A 15,077-nucleotide genomic window follows, 5' to 3' on the forward strand; every position below is an offset into this window, starting at 1 on the left:
CACACCTCCCATACACCTCACGAGCAGCCCAACCCACCCACTCCCAACTTTCAGTGAAAATAAATACCTATCTGCCAGGCATGGTGGCTCACACCTGTAATCCCAGCACTTTGGGAGGCCAAGGAGGGTGGATCAGCAGGTCAGGAGATCGAGACCATCCTGGCTAACATGGTGAAATCCTGTCTCTACTAAAAAATACAAAAAATTAGCCAGGCATGGTGGCAGGCAGCTGTAGTCCCAGCTACTCAGGAGGCCGAGGCAGGAGAATGGCATGAACCTGGGAGGCGGAGCTTGCAGTGAGCCGAGATGGCGTCACCACACTCCATCACGGGTGACAGAGCGAGACTCCGTCTCAAAAAAAAAAAAAAAAGAAAGAAAGAAAATAAATACCTATTAACCCATCGCCTAGGTATTATGCCCAGCAATGCATCTGCTCTTTTTCCTAATGCTCTCCCCCCAAACTCCACCCTCTCCTGACAGGCCCCAGTGTGTGTTGTTCCCGTCCCTGTGTCCACATGTTCTCATTGTTGAGCTCCCACTTACAAGTGACAACAAGCGATGTTTGGTTTTCTCTTCCTGAGTTAGTTTGCTGAGGATAATGGTTTCCAGCTTCATCTGTGTCCCTGCAAAGGACATGATCTTGTTCCTTTTTATGGCTGCATAGTATTCCATGGTGTATATATCACAGTTTCTTTATCCAGTCTATCATTGATGGGCATTTGGGTTGACTCCATGTCTTTGCTATTGTGAACAGTGCTGCAGTGAACATATGTGTGTATGTATCTTTATAGCAGAATGATTTATATTCCTTTGGGAATACACTCAGTAATGGGATTGGTGGGTCAAATGGTATTTCTGGTTCTAAACCTTTGAGGAATCACCACACTGTCTTCCACAATGGTTTAACTAATTTACATTCCCACCAAGTGTAGAAGCATTCCTATTTCTCCGCAACCTCACCAGCATTTGTTCTTAACTTTTAAATAATCACCATTATGACATGGCACACATTTGCCCATGTAACAAACCTGCACATCCTGCACATGTACCCCAGAAACTCAAATAACTTAATTTAATTTTTTTAAAAAAGAAAATAAATACAAGGTGTAACCCTGACAGCAGTGGCAGCACCCTCTCCCCAACTGAGCTGTGAAAGCCAAGACAGCAGACAGTCTAGTAAATAACATCAACTGTAAACAGCTGTGCCCCAAAAAAAGACTCACCAAACAGTTGAGAAGTTCCTAACACCATAAGAGAGAAACAAAGTCAAAAAATTGGAGGAACTTACACCCAATAAATTAATAAGGTATCAGGATATGACTTTAAAAATAAGTATAATGAATGTCTTCCAAGAGGTAAGTGTGGGTAGTATAATCATGAAACAAGAACTGGAAGTTACTAAATGAAGCAATTAGTGATCTTCAAAGTAAAAAATGATAACTGTTGAAATTTGGCCGGGCACGGTGGCTCACGCCTGTAAGTCCAGCACTTTGGGAAGCCGAGGCGGGCGGATCACGAGGTCAGGAGATCGCGACCATCCTGGTTAACACGGTGAAACCCTGTCTCTGCTAAAAATACAAAAAAATTAGCCAGGTGTGGTGGCAGGCACCTGTAGTCCCAGCTACTCGGGAGGCTGAGGCAGGAGAATGGCGTGAACCCGGGAGGCAGAGCTTGCAGTGAGCCAAGATCACACCACTGCACTCCAGCCTGGGCAACAGAGCGAGACTCCGTCTCAAAAAAAAAAAAAAATGATAACTGTCGAAATTAAAACTCAATGGCAGGATGGACAGAGCTGAAAAGCCAACTTGTGAATTGGAGGACTCAGCTAAGGAGTTCTCTGAAAGTGCACCACACAGAAATAAGGCTTTGTAATCTGAGGAAGAAACATTGAAAAACATGGAGAACAGGTCCAGAAGTTCTAATCAGCTTCCAACAGTTCAAAAAGGAGGGACTAGAAAAATGAGGGGAAGGCACTATTTAAAGAAATAATGTTTTGCAGTTAATCATGAAGGACTGAACAAATGCTCCCTTCTTCACTCTCCTCCCTCCCCACTAAAATGCCAGTTGATGGGTTAAAAAGGAAGACATAAGCCCATCAATACAAAGAGAATTGCAAAGATACACAAGTATATGAGAAATGGCATCTGGCTGGGCGCAGTGGCTCATGCCTGTAATCCCAGCACTTTGGGAGGCCTAGGCGGGCGGATCACCTGAGCTCAGGAGTCCGAGACCAGCCTGGCCGACATGGAGAAACCCTGTCTCTACTGAAAATACAAAATTAGCCAGGCGTGGTGGCACATGCCTGTAATCCCACCTACTTGGGAGGCTGAGGCAGGAGAATGGCTTGAACCCAGGAGGCGGAGTTTGCGATGAGCGGAGATCACACCACTGCACTCCAGCCTGTGCAACAAGAGCGAAACTCCGTCTCAAGAAAAAAAAAAGAAAGAAATGGCATCTATATTTTGGAAGCTGAAAGCAGATAAACAAAGGGTAATCAATTCAGCAGACCAGGGAAAGTTAAAAGTCAAATGCTTGCAGTATGTAGGAGAAGCAATAAGCACAACCCCTTAGAAAGACTCAGGAAGAGGAGTACAGATGATTTCCCCTCATCTGTGGTTTTGCTTTCCCTGGTTTCTGTTTCTCGCAGCCTGGTTTCTGTTTCTCGCAGCCTGGTTTCTGTTTCTCGCAGTTAGCCACAGCCCAAAAATAGGTGAGCACAGCACAATCAGATATTTTGAGAAAGGTCACATTCACCTAACTTTTACTATAGTAGATTGTTATAATTGTTCTATTTTATTCCATTTTATATTAGTTATTGTTGTTCCTCTCTTTTTTCACAGTTTTCTTTTTTTTTTTTTGAGATGGAGTCTCGCTCTGTCACCCAGGCTGGAGTGCAATGGCATGATCTCGGCTCACTGCAACCACCACCTCCAGGGTTCGAGCGATTCTCCAGCCTCAGCCTCCCAGGTAGCTGGGATTACAGGCACCCACCACCATGCCCAGCTAATTTTTTTTATAGGTTTTTCTTTATTTTTAATTTGCATTTATATTTGTTTATTCCTAATGTTCTTAATCTCTTACTAGGCCTAGTTGATATATTAAACCTTATCATAGAGATGTATGTATGATATAGGAAAAAACATAGTACAGTATCCCTCAGTATCCATGGGGAGACTGTTCCAGGACCTCCCATGGGCTAAGACGAGTCCCCCCTCTCTTATACCAAAATCCTCAGATGCTCAATCCTCAAATGCTGTATAAAATGGTGCAGTATTTGCATTTAACTTACACACATCATCCCACACACTTTAAACCATCTCTAGATTACTTATAATACTGCATATGATGTAAATGCTATATGGAAAGTTGTAATACTATATTATTTGGGAAACAATGACAGGAAAAATTCAAAAATTTTGAATTCTGGTCAGTGCAGATGCAAATTTTTTCCAATATTTTCGATACACGGTGGGCTGGATCAATGGGTTCTGCCCCCATGGATAAGGAGGGCTGACCGTATCTATAGGTTTGGTATGTCTATGGCTTCAGGCATCCACTGGGGATCTTGGAAGTTGGAAGGTCTCCCCACTAGATAAGGGGGGCTACTGTACCAATAACTACTGAAGGTAGGGGTACACATGAGGCTGAACACAGTAGATTTGATTGAAAGTCTATATAAAGGCCAGGCGCGGTGGCTCACGCCTATAATCCCAGCACTTTGGGAGGCCAAGGTGGGTGGATTGCCTGAGGTCAGGAGTTTGAGACCAGCCTGGCCGACATGGTGAAACCCCATCTGTACTTAAAATACAAAAAATTAGCTGGGCATGGTGGCGCGCACCTGTAATCCCAGCTACTCAGGAGGCTGTGGAAGGAGAATTGCTTGAACCCAGGAGGCAGAGGTTGCAGTGAGCAAAGATCATGCCATTGCACTACAGCCTGGGGGACAAGAGCAAGACTTCATCTCAAACAAACAAACAAACAAACAAACAAAAGAAAGTCCACATAAAAAGCAAATAGCCCCCATATTCCTTTATCATCCACTAAGTCGGGCAATTCTCCCTCCTCTCCAGCAGAAGACTAGAAGTTTATCATCTGATAGAGCAGAGGGGGACTCCGGACTTCGGACATCAGGTAAATGTGCCCTGTGGAACAAAAGAAAATATAACAAAAGCAACACACTGAATGGTGACTCCCCAGTCCTCTTCAAATACTGCCAATAATGCTGATGGTTGGGCGTCTACACCTCAAACGGGAAATTAGAAGGTTGGTCTCCGAAGAAACCAAGCATCCCAATAGAAAAGACCTACAAATACTGACCGTGGGAGGAACCGTGTCAATTACCAATTGACCAGATCTCTGCTCATTACATTGAAAAACCCCACCAACAGTCCTGATTATCTTTTTTAGTGCCTCACTCTTAAGTAAAGTCAAGGATCAGGGGCCGGGAGCAGTGGCTCACGCCTGTAATCCCAGCACTTTGGGAGTCCGAGGCAGGTGGATCATTTGAGGTCAGGAGTTCGAGACCAGCCTGGCCAACATGGTGAAACTCCATCTCTATTAAAAATACAAAATTAGCTGGGCATGGTGGCACATGCCTGTAATCCCAGCTGAACAAAGACTAATGCCACGTGCATGTGTATGTAAGCTAGGTGCACAATAAACAGATAGCTGACTTTGTCTCTACAAAAAATAAAAATAAAAAAATAATTAGCCTGGCATGGTGGTGAGAGCCTGTAGTGCCAGCAACTCATGAGGCTGAGGTGGGAGGATCAGGTGAGCCTAGGATTTCAAGGCCATTAATGAAGAAACTAAAGAAGGAATAAATGAAGTGTATCCGTTCATTTGTTAAAGAGATAAATAATATCTACTACTTAGGGTTTTGTGGGATTAAATTGAACACATTACTTTTCTTGCTTCCATCAAAATCATACACACACACACACACACACACAAACACACACACACAGAGCCCTGATTTTGGCCAATTGTTCTTGAGGGTAGGAAGGCAATGTATGAATCTTAAGAGAGTCAATCTGCATTTTTCAGTTTATAGACACTGGTGAAGACAGTGAAACCGGAGAACTTGACCTCGGAAAATAATTCATTTATGTTAAGAAGTAGATGGCCCATTATTATTTACAAAATACCTTGAAGAGCCATTTTGGTTTTGGAAAGAGGGCTGGCAGAGCAGAGCTCGGAAAGGAGATGAAACAATGAGAGATAAGCTGTTTTACATAATAAAAGAATACAGATTTTCCCCAATTATACCAAACAGAACCAAGATAAAGTAATATTTTCCACAAGGCACACAGCGATGGAGGCGCTGTGGATCAAGTCAGCCAGAGAGAAATTTCTGGGGGCTGGAACGGTTACAAAATAATGTTAAGAATATAGCCAGGTGTGATGCCACAACCCTGTGATCCCAGCTACTTGGGAGGCTGAGGCAGGAAGATGGCTTGAGGCCAGGATTTCAAGGCCATCCTGGGCAACATAGCGAGATGCTGTCTCTGCAAAAAAAAAAAAAAAAAAAGAAAGAAAGAAAAGTATGTTAGGAAGATGATAGATGGCTAATATCAAGCTTTACAGCTGATCCTGTCCTTATTTAAAATTCTAATAGTTGTTCATTATGGATTTCTTCCATTCATTTTGGTGTTTTAAATATTGCATTAAATTGTTATTTATTTTGAGCACTGAGTTTTTGGTGCCCCCTTAAACGTGGCACTCAAGGAGAGTGCCTCACTGGTTTCACCCTGGTCCCTGTCCTTCTAAACCTTCAGGAAAAGTCTGTGACATGGACCAGCTCTGTGTTAATGATAGCTGCCAAATAGGGATCAGCTCAGGGTGGAACAAAGACACCATCAGCAGCAGGCAAGACATGAAAATTCTCTATCAATCAGTGACAGTGATTTGAACAATGGAGGATTACAAGGTAAACCTTAGAGCAAAGAGAAAAATAAACAGAGCATGGAATAATGACGGGGTGTTGCCGGGTATCCCAGAGAAGGGGTGAAGTTTTGCTGCCCCTCATGCCCACTGTTGGACCCTACAGCTCAACTGTTCTTTTAGCTGAGCTTCTTCCAGATAGAATGAAAAATGCAAAATACTCTGGCTGGTCTTGCAGCTGGGTCCTGAAAGGAGAGTCGGAGGGTTGGGTGTTGTGTCCCTGAAGAATAGTCTAGCAGTGGGGGCTTGAAGGGGGGTGTGCCAGGATGGGCCTTCCAATCTCTTTACGGAAATGTTAGAGGCCGGGCGTGGTGGCTCACGCCTGTAATCCCAGCACTTTGGGAGGCTGAGGCAGGTGGATCACTTGAGGTCAGGAGTTCGAGACCAGCCTGGCCAACATGGTGAAATCCTATCTCTACTAAAAATACAAAAATTAGCTGGGCATGGTTTTGCATGCCTGTAATCCCAGCTACTCAGAAGGCTGAGGCAGAAGAATGCTTGAGCCTGGGAGGCGGAGGTTGTGGTGAGCTGATATCGCACCACTGCACTCCAGTGTGGGTGACACAGTGAGACCCTGTCTCAAAAAAAAAAAAAATGGAAATGTCGAGTAGAGCCAGCTCCAGAATAAGTGAATGGAAGACGTTCAGAGATGCCATTCAGTGCGCAGTATGTGTAGGAGGGCTGTTTTGACATCTTGTTTGCTTAAAATACAAATTGATAACAAATAAGAATGGTGCTCGTGTTCATACCTGCTCCACCACTGATGTCTAGGGAGATAAGAACAAGGAAGGGGCTCCTGTCAGCCTCTGCCAGGCAAAGCCTCAGGGTACCTGTTCCACCCCTTGATGTTCTGATGAGTCCAATGTTTTATTTTTCCAGTGTCAGCAATCGAGCAGTGAGTACTACTAGAGAAATCACACCCTTGACCAGGCACGGTGGCTCATGCCTGTAATCCCAGTACTTTGGGAGGCTGAGGTGGGCAGATCACCTGAGGTCAGGAGTTTGAGACCAGCCTGACCAACATGGGGAAACCCCATCTCTACTAAAAATACAAAATTAGCTGGGCATGGTGGCACATGCCTGTAACCCCAGCTACTCGGGAGGCTGAGGCAGAAGAATCACTTGAACCTGGGAGGTGGAGGTTGCAGTGAGTTGAGATCGCGCTACTGCACTCCAGCCTGGGCTCGAAACTCTGTCTCAAAAAAAAAAAAAAAGAAAGAAATCACACCCTTGAACAAACAGGTAAATTCATGATCACCAATTTTCACCTAGCGTCTCAGCCATGCCAAGCATTCCTATCCCAGCCCCTCATTCAGCTCTCTCTCTTATGCCCTCAGGGTCTATTCAAACTTTCTCCACTCTCCTTCTATCTCTGAAATGCCCCCTACAACTTCCTTGACCCTCAGAAGCCAGATCCTTGCCAAGCACTTCACAGAGAAAATGCAATTCATCAAATGGGATATTTCCCCACATGTCATTTTCAAGTTGATTTGCTGCCAATTCCATTTGTTTTGCTTTGTTTCCTATTACGAAGGAAGAATTGTCTCTCTTACTTCAGGTCATGTTCCTCGACTTTTTTCCATCATTGCCCCCTTATGGAGCCTTTATGACTTTTTTTTTTTTTTTTTTTTTTTTTTTTTTTGAGACAGAGTTTCACTCTTGTTACCTGGGCTGGAATGCAATGGCACAATCTCAGCTCACTGCAACCTCCGCCTCCCGGGTTCAAGTGATTCTCCTGCCTCAGCCTCCCGAGTAGCTGGGATTACAGGCATGCACCACCACGCCCGACTAATTTTGTATTTTTAGTAGAGACGGGGTTTCTCCATGTTGGCCAGGCTGGTCTTGAACACCCAACCTGAGGTGATCCGCCCACCTCAGCCTCCCAAAGTGCTGAGAATTACAGGTGTGAGCCACCACGCCTGGCCCTAAAGCATTTTTTCCTAATTGCTCCCTGCTTCTGCTACCTTGTGAAATTTTAACCCCTTAATATGTGTTTGTGTACTCTGACCCTTTCGAGGGCCATGAATCATTGCAATATCTAAGATGTGGTTGCCCACTCTGAGAATGCACGATCTGTCTACGGCTATAGCACCCTGAACACATCCAATCTCATCGGATCTCAGAAGCTAAGCAGGGCCAGGCCTGGTTAGTACTTGGATGGGAAAATGCAGATGTAAGGCCAGTTCCTCCACGCATTCTCCAGATTTTATCTCCTCCCTCAGGGTCTTCCCCTCATCACTTACACCCAAGGCCTCCAGCATGTTAACCCGTCCGTCTCACTAGCTCTACTGGCTACCCATCTCCAGCTCTGGCCTTCTGTTTGTTACCTTCACAGCCCTATTTCTCAAAAGGCATGCTACACTCCAAAATGCACTCTGCCTCCATCTCTCCACTGAATCTATTCTCTGTAATATCACAAACACACTGTGTGCCCACACACACACATACTCTTTCACTCAGCATTCCCTCGTAAGAGCACATCAGCAGCCCTTGCCTAGGACATAGCAATACTGAATGATGTGTTTCACCAGAACTGTTTAGAATCAGCCAAAGCCTTTTTCCCAGCTTTACTGAGGTATGACTGACAAATAAAAGTTGGCTATTTTAGGGTGTATGACGTGATGTTTACTATACGTCTACATTTTGCAATGATTGCCACAATCAAGCTAATTAATATATCCATCACCTCACATAGTTACCTTTTTTCCATTGTGCTGAGAATACTTCAGCAAATTTCCAGTATACAATACATTATTATTAACTATAGTCACTGCTATGGTTTTGATATGGTTTTTTTTTTGTTTGTCCCCATCAAATGTCATGTTGAAATTTAATCCCCAACTGGGAGCGGTGGCTCATGCCTGTAATCCCAGTACTTTGGGAGGCCAAGGTGGGCAGGTTGCTTGAGTCAAGGCGTTAGAGACCAGCCTTGGCAACATGGTGAGATCCTGTCTCTACAAAAAAAAACAAAAAAACAAAATTAGCCAGGCATGGTGGCACATACCTGTAGTCCCAGCTACTACAGAGGCTGAGGTGGGAGGATCGCTTGAGCCCGGGGAAGTCTAGGCTGCAGTGACCTGAGACTGCACCACTGCACTCCAGCCTGGGCAAGAGAGTGAGGCCCTATCTCAAAAAAAAAAAAAAAAAAAAAGGAAATGTAATCCCCAGTGTAGCAGTGTTGGGAGGTAGGGCCTGGTGAGAGGTGTTTGGGTCATGGGGGTGGACCCCTCATGAGTGGCTTGGTACGCTTCTCACAGTAGCGAGTTCTCATTCTCATGAGCCTGGATTGATTCTCGGGGAAATGAATTCATTCCCATGAGAGTGTGTGGTTATAAAGCCAGGGTGCCCCTTGGGTTTGATTCCTCTTTGCAGGTGCTCATTTCCCCTTTGACCTTTGCCACCATGTTTCAACTCATCACAAAAGCCTTCACTGGCCAGGCACAGCGGCTCATGCCTGTAATCCCAGCACTTTGGGAGGCCGAGGTGGGCGGATCATGAGGTCAAGAGATCGAGACCATCCTGGCCAATATGGTGAAATCTGGTATCTATTAAAAATATGAAAATTAGCTGGGCGTGATGGTGCTCACCTGTAGTCCCAGCTACTCGGGAGGCTGAGGCAGGAGAATCGCTTGAACCCAGGAGGTGAAGGTTGCAGAGAGCTGAGATGGCACCACTTCACTCCAGCCTGGCGACAGAGCAAGACTCCATCTCAAAAAAAAAAAAAAAGAAAGAAAGTGAGATAGCCTTATTACTGATATGGAGAAAGTTTTAGTGGTCCAGATAGAAGATTAAACCATCCACAACATTCCCTTAAACCAAGCCTAATCCAGAACAAGGCTCGAACTTTCTTCAAATCTGTTAAGGGTGAGAGAGGTAAGGAAGCTGCAGGAAGCTAGCAGAGTTAGCTCATGAGGTTTAAGGAAAGTAGCCATCTCCATAACATAAAAGTGCAAGGTGAAGCAGCAAGTGCTGATGGAGAAGCTGCAGCAAGTTATCCAGAAGATCCAGCTAAGATCATTGAAGAAGGTGGCAACACTAAACAACGGATTTTCATTGTAGTTTAAAGTCTTATATTGGAAGAAGCACTTTGGGAGGCCGAGGCAGGTGGATCACAAGGTCAAGAGTTCGAGATCAGCCTGGCCAACATGGTAAAACCCCATCTCTACTAAAAATACAAAAATTAGCTGGGCATGGTGGCACATGCCTGTAGTCCCAGCTGCTCGGGGGGCTGAGGCAGGAGAATCGCTTGAACCCGGGAGGCGGAGGTTGCAGTGAGCCAAAATCGTGCCACTGCACTCCAGCCTGGGCGACAGAGCGAGACTCTGTCTCAAAAACAACATAAAAAAAGACTTCAAAGGGCAAGCTGACTCTCATGAGAAGCTAATGCAGCTGGTGACTTTAAGCTGAAGCCAGTGCCCATTTATAATTCTGAAAAGCCTAGGGCCCTTGAGAATTTGGCTAAATCTACTCTGCCTGCGTCTTTACATGGAACAACAAAGCCTGGATGACACATCTGCTTACATCATGATTTACTAAATATTTTAAACCCACTGTTCATACCTACTGCTCACAGAAACATTCCTTTCAAAAATGACTGTTCATGGAGAATGCACCTGGTCACCCAAGAGCTCTGATGGAGATGTACAGGGAGATTAATGCTGTTTTCGTGACTGCTAACACATCATTCATTCTGTAGCCCATGGATCAGGAGTAATTTTGACCTTTCACTGTAATTATTTTAAAAAACAGGGCCGAGGCGGGCGTATCACCTGAGGTCAGGAGTTAGAGACTAGCCTGGCCATCATGGTGAAACCCCGTCTCTACTAAAAATACAAAAATTAGCTGGGCGTGATGGCAGGCACCTGTAATCCCAGCTACTCGGGAGGCTGAGGCAGGAGAATCACTTGACCCCAGGAGGAGGAGGTTGCAGTGAGCCAAGATCACACCATTGCACTCCAGCCTGAGCAACAGAGCAAGACTCTGTCTAAAAAAATAAATAAATAAATAAAAATAAACAGGGGCCCAGACATGGTGGCTCATTCCTGTAATCCCAGTGCTTTAGGAGGTCAAGGCAGGAGGATCACTTGAGCCCAGGTATTCAAAACAAGCTGAATAACATAATAACATAGTGCAACCTCATCTCTCTACAAAAAATTTAAAAATTAGCCAATGCAGTGGTGTGCACCCACAGTCCTAGCTACTCACGAGGCTGAGCCAGGAGGCCCACTCGAACCAAGGAGCTCAGGGTTGCAGTGAGCTATGATCACACCACTGTACTCTAGCCTGGGCAACAGAGACTCTGGCTCTAAAATTTTCAAAAATAATAACAATAAAGTAACAAAGAAACAAATATATTTCATAAGGCTATATAGCTGCCATAGATAGATCTGGGCAAAATGAACTGAAAACCTTATAGAAAGGAGTCACCATTTAGATGCCATTAAGAAAATTCATGATTGAGGCCAGGCGCTATGGCTCATGCCTGTAATCCTAGCACTTTGGGAGGCTGAGGCAGGCAGATCACTTGAGGTCAGGAGTTCGAGACCAGCTTGGCCAACATGGTGAAACCCCGTCTTTTTTTTTCCCAAGACAGAGTCTCACTGAGTGGCCCAGGCTGGAGTGCAGTGGCCTGATCTCGGCTCACTGCAACTTCCACCTCCCGGGTTAAAGCAATTCTCCTGCCTCAGCCTCCCAAGTAGCTGGGATTACAGGCACCCACCACCATGCCCAGCTAATTTTTGTATTTTTTAGTAGAGACAGGGTTTCACCACGTTGGCCTGGCTGGTCTTGAACTCCTGACCTCACATGATCCGCCTGTGTCAGCCTCCCAAAGTGCTGGGATTACAGGCTTGAGCCACCGCACCTGGCCTGAAACCCCATCTCTACTAAAAATACAAAAATTAGCCAGGGGTGGTGGCGGGCACCTGTAATCCCAACTACTCGGGAGGCTGAGGCAGGAGAATCGCTTGAACCCGGGAGGCGGAGGTTGCGGTGAGCAGAGATTGTGCCACTGTACTCCAGCCTGGGCAACAAGAGCGAGACTCAGTCTCAAAAAAAAGAAAAAGAAAAAAAAAAGAAAATTCATGATTCAATGGAGGAAGCCAAAATATCAACATAAAAGGAGTTTGGAAGAAGTTGATTCCAACCCTTATGGATGACTATGAGGGGTTCAAGACTTCTTGGAGGAACTAACTGCAGATGTGGCAGAAATTGAAAGAGAACTAGAATTAGAAGTGGAGCCTGGGCCGGGCACGGTGGCTCACGCCTGTAATCCTAGTACTTTGGGAGGCCGAGGAGGGCGGATTAGCTGAGGTCAGGAGTTCGAGACCAGCCTGGCCAACAAGACGAAACCCCATCTCCACTAAAAGTATAAAAATTAGCCAGGCGTGGTGGCGGGTGCCTGTAATCCCAGCTACTCAGGAGGCTGAGGCAGGAGAATCACTTGAACCCGGGAGGTAGAGATTGCAGTGAGCCAAGATCATGATTCTGTCTCAAAAAAACAAAAAAACAAAAAAACACACAGAAGGTAAATTGTTCTGCAAAGAGAGGTATTGGGAATGTGGGAGTTGGCTACTGGCACAGACAGCAGGGAATCGAGAGTTTGAAAGAAGAAGATTTACATTTGGCATCCACGTGTGCCTCCATGGCCTTTCCTACTGCAAAGGGTGCTGACAAAATCAAGCCCCTGATCCTTCCTGTGGCATACATAAGAACAAAATGGTAGTTGTTAGGGACAAATCAAAATTTAAAAATAAAATGGCCAGGTGCGGTGGCTCACCCATGTGATCCCAGCACTTTGGGAGGGAGGCCAAGGCCAGTGGATCACTTGAGCCCAAGAGTTTGAGACCAGCTTGGGCAACATGGCAAAACCCCATCTCTACAAAAAATACAAAAATTAGTCGGGCATGTTGGCACAGGCCTGTAGTCCCAGCTACTGGGGAGGCTGAGGCAGTATAATCACCTGAACCTGGGAGAGCAAGGCTGCAGTGAGCCGTGATGGCGCCTTTGCACTCCATTCTGGGTGACAGAGTGAGACCCTGTCTCAAAACAAAACAAAACAAAAGGCTCCTAGTCAGTTTGGGCTACTATAACAAAACACTGGCCAGGCGCGGTGGCTCATGCCTGTAATCTCAGAACTTTGAGAGGCCAAGGGGGGTGGGAATCACCTGAGGTCAAGAGTTCGAGACCAGCCTAGCCAACATGGTAAAACCCCATCTGTACCAAAAATACAAAAATTAGCCAGGCATGGTGGTGCGTGCCTGTAATCCCAGCTACTCAGGAGACTGAGACAGGAGAATCGCTTGAACCTGGGATGTGGAGATTGCAGTGAGCCAAGGTAGTGCCGTTGCACTCCAGTCTGGGCAACAGAGCAAGACTCTATCTCAAAAAAAAAAAAAAAATTAAAGGCTTAGTTCTCCATGTTGAAAGTAAGGGAAGAGACTTCTCCACCCTCTCTTTTCTTAGAAAATTTGCTTTAGAAAACTTCTAAATTTTTTTTTTTTTTTTTGAGACAAAGTCTCGCTCTTGTTGCCCAGGCTGGAGTACAGTGGCACAATCTCGGCTCACCGCAACCTCCGCCTCTCGGGTTCAAGCAATTCTCCTGCCTCAGCCTCCCGAGCAGGTGGGATTACAGGCATCCTCTACCACGCCTGGCTAATGTTTTGTATTTTTAGTAGAGATGGGGTTTCCCCATGTTGGCCAGACTGGTCTCAAACTCCTGACCTCAGGTGATCCACCCACCTCAGCCTCCCAAAGTGCTGGGATTACAGGCGTGAGCCACCACACCCAGCCAGAAAACTTGTAAGTTATTTTCTGTGTCTCCAAAACGTGTATAAATATTTTTAGAAGCCACACAGCCTCTTGCCAGCTTTACTACCCAGGAATGTCTTTCACAAAGACCCAGGAGCCATCTCCTTGAAATATAAACACCAAGAAACATGGAGCCTTCATTTCCCAGTTTCTGTGGGAGGGTAGGACTAACTTAGATGGACACTTTGCTTGAGCTGCAAAACTATCTGCTGTCATAAAAATCTGAAAAGCTGGCTAGGCATGGTGGCTCACGCCTGTAATCTCAGCACTTGGGGAAGCCGAGGTGGGTGGATCACCTGAGGTCAGGAGTTTAAGACCAGCCTGGCCAACATGGCAAAACCTTATGTCTACTAAAAATACAAAAACTAGCCAGGCTTGGTGGTGCACACCTGTAATCCCAGCTACTCAGGAAGCTGAGGCAAGAGAATCGCTTGAACCTGGGAGGTGGAGGTTGCAGTGAGCCGAGATCACGCCACTGCACTCCAGCCTGGGCAACAGAGCGAGACTCTATCTCAAAAAAAGAGAGAAGTTTTTCTTCTGATTAAGCCAATTAACTAACATAGATGGTCATCACAATTGCCAGGTGCCTCTAGACTGCACTATATGTGACAAATGGTGATATTGAGTCCTCTTAAGGATTACTTATAGTTTATCTTGAGAATACGTATGTAATGGGCGGTATCTGCTTGGCTAGATAAAAGTGAGACTTCCTTCTGTCTTTGCAGTCTCTTAGCAAACTGCCTGTGGTGTGCATCACATTCTGGTTTAATGCTTATTCAATAATAAAACTGTTTTCTTTCTTCACTACTTTCATGGAGAGGTTTTTTCTGGGTTGGGAGAAAATTTTGCTTCTAATTATATTCTCCCAATGTAGCGCACGTGCTTAAAAGGGAAACAAAAGCAGGAGGGGGAAGGGTCTAGAGTGATAAGAGCTCTAGTGAGAGGCTAGGCCTAGAGAGGGACATGGAGAAATAGCATGTGGAGAGGAACGGTAGAGGAGCAACGCTAACATTCACTTGGAAATAATAAAATCACAGCAGCTAGTACATAGAGGGACTACGCGCCAAGCACTGTTCTCACTGTTTAGCCATATTCACTCATTTAGCATGCTCAGTAGCTTGAATCTGTTTTTTCAATTATTCATTCCCTCTCTGCACGTGGCCGTAGAGTACACTAGAGTGGGCAGAAAAGGAGTCACAAAACAGCAGAGGAACAGCGCTTTTGGAAGTAGGTATGAGACAAACTCTTTTCTACGCATCTACGCAAAAGTAACCCACGAAAATGTGTGTGGAAAAGCCAGATCCTACTATTAGGCAGGATGGGAA

At 45.5% G+C, this 15,077-nt stretch overlaps 1 long non-coding RNA gene across 8 annotated transcripts in view; it reads right to left on the reverse strand.

The window, feature by feature from the left end:
• LOC112129594 (uncharacterized) overlaps positions 1-15,077 on the reverse strand; it is a 137,099-nt gene that overhangs the window by 104,820 nt on the left and 17,202 nt on the right. For 3 of the 8 annotated variants that reach the window (XR_010138058.1, XR_010138064.1, XR_010138063.1), the window contains one exon: positions 9,531-9,651. The exons of the other annotated variants lie outside the window; for them this stretch is intronic. This is a non-coding gene — a long non-coding RNA (uncharacterized LOC112129594). The remainder of the gene's footprint in view (positions 1-9,530; positions 9,652-15,077) is intronic. 8 annotated transcript variants of the gene reach the window in all.

The sequence above is a fragment of the Pongo abelii genome, chromosome 19 (assembly GCF_028885655.2).
Source record: "Pongo abelii isolate AG06213 chromosome 19, NHGRI_mPonAbe1-v2.0_pri, whole genome shotgun sequence".
Classification (NCBI taxonomy): Eukaryota; Metazoa; Chordata; class Mammalia; order Primates; family Hominidae; genus Pongo; species Pongo abelii.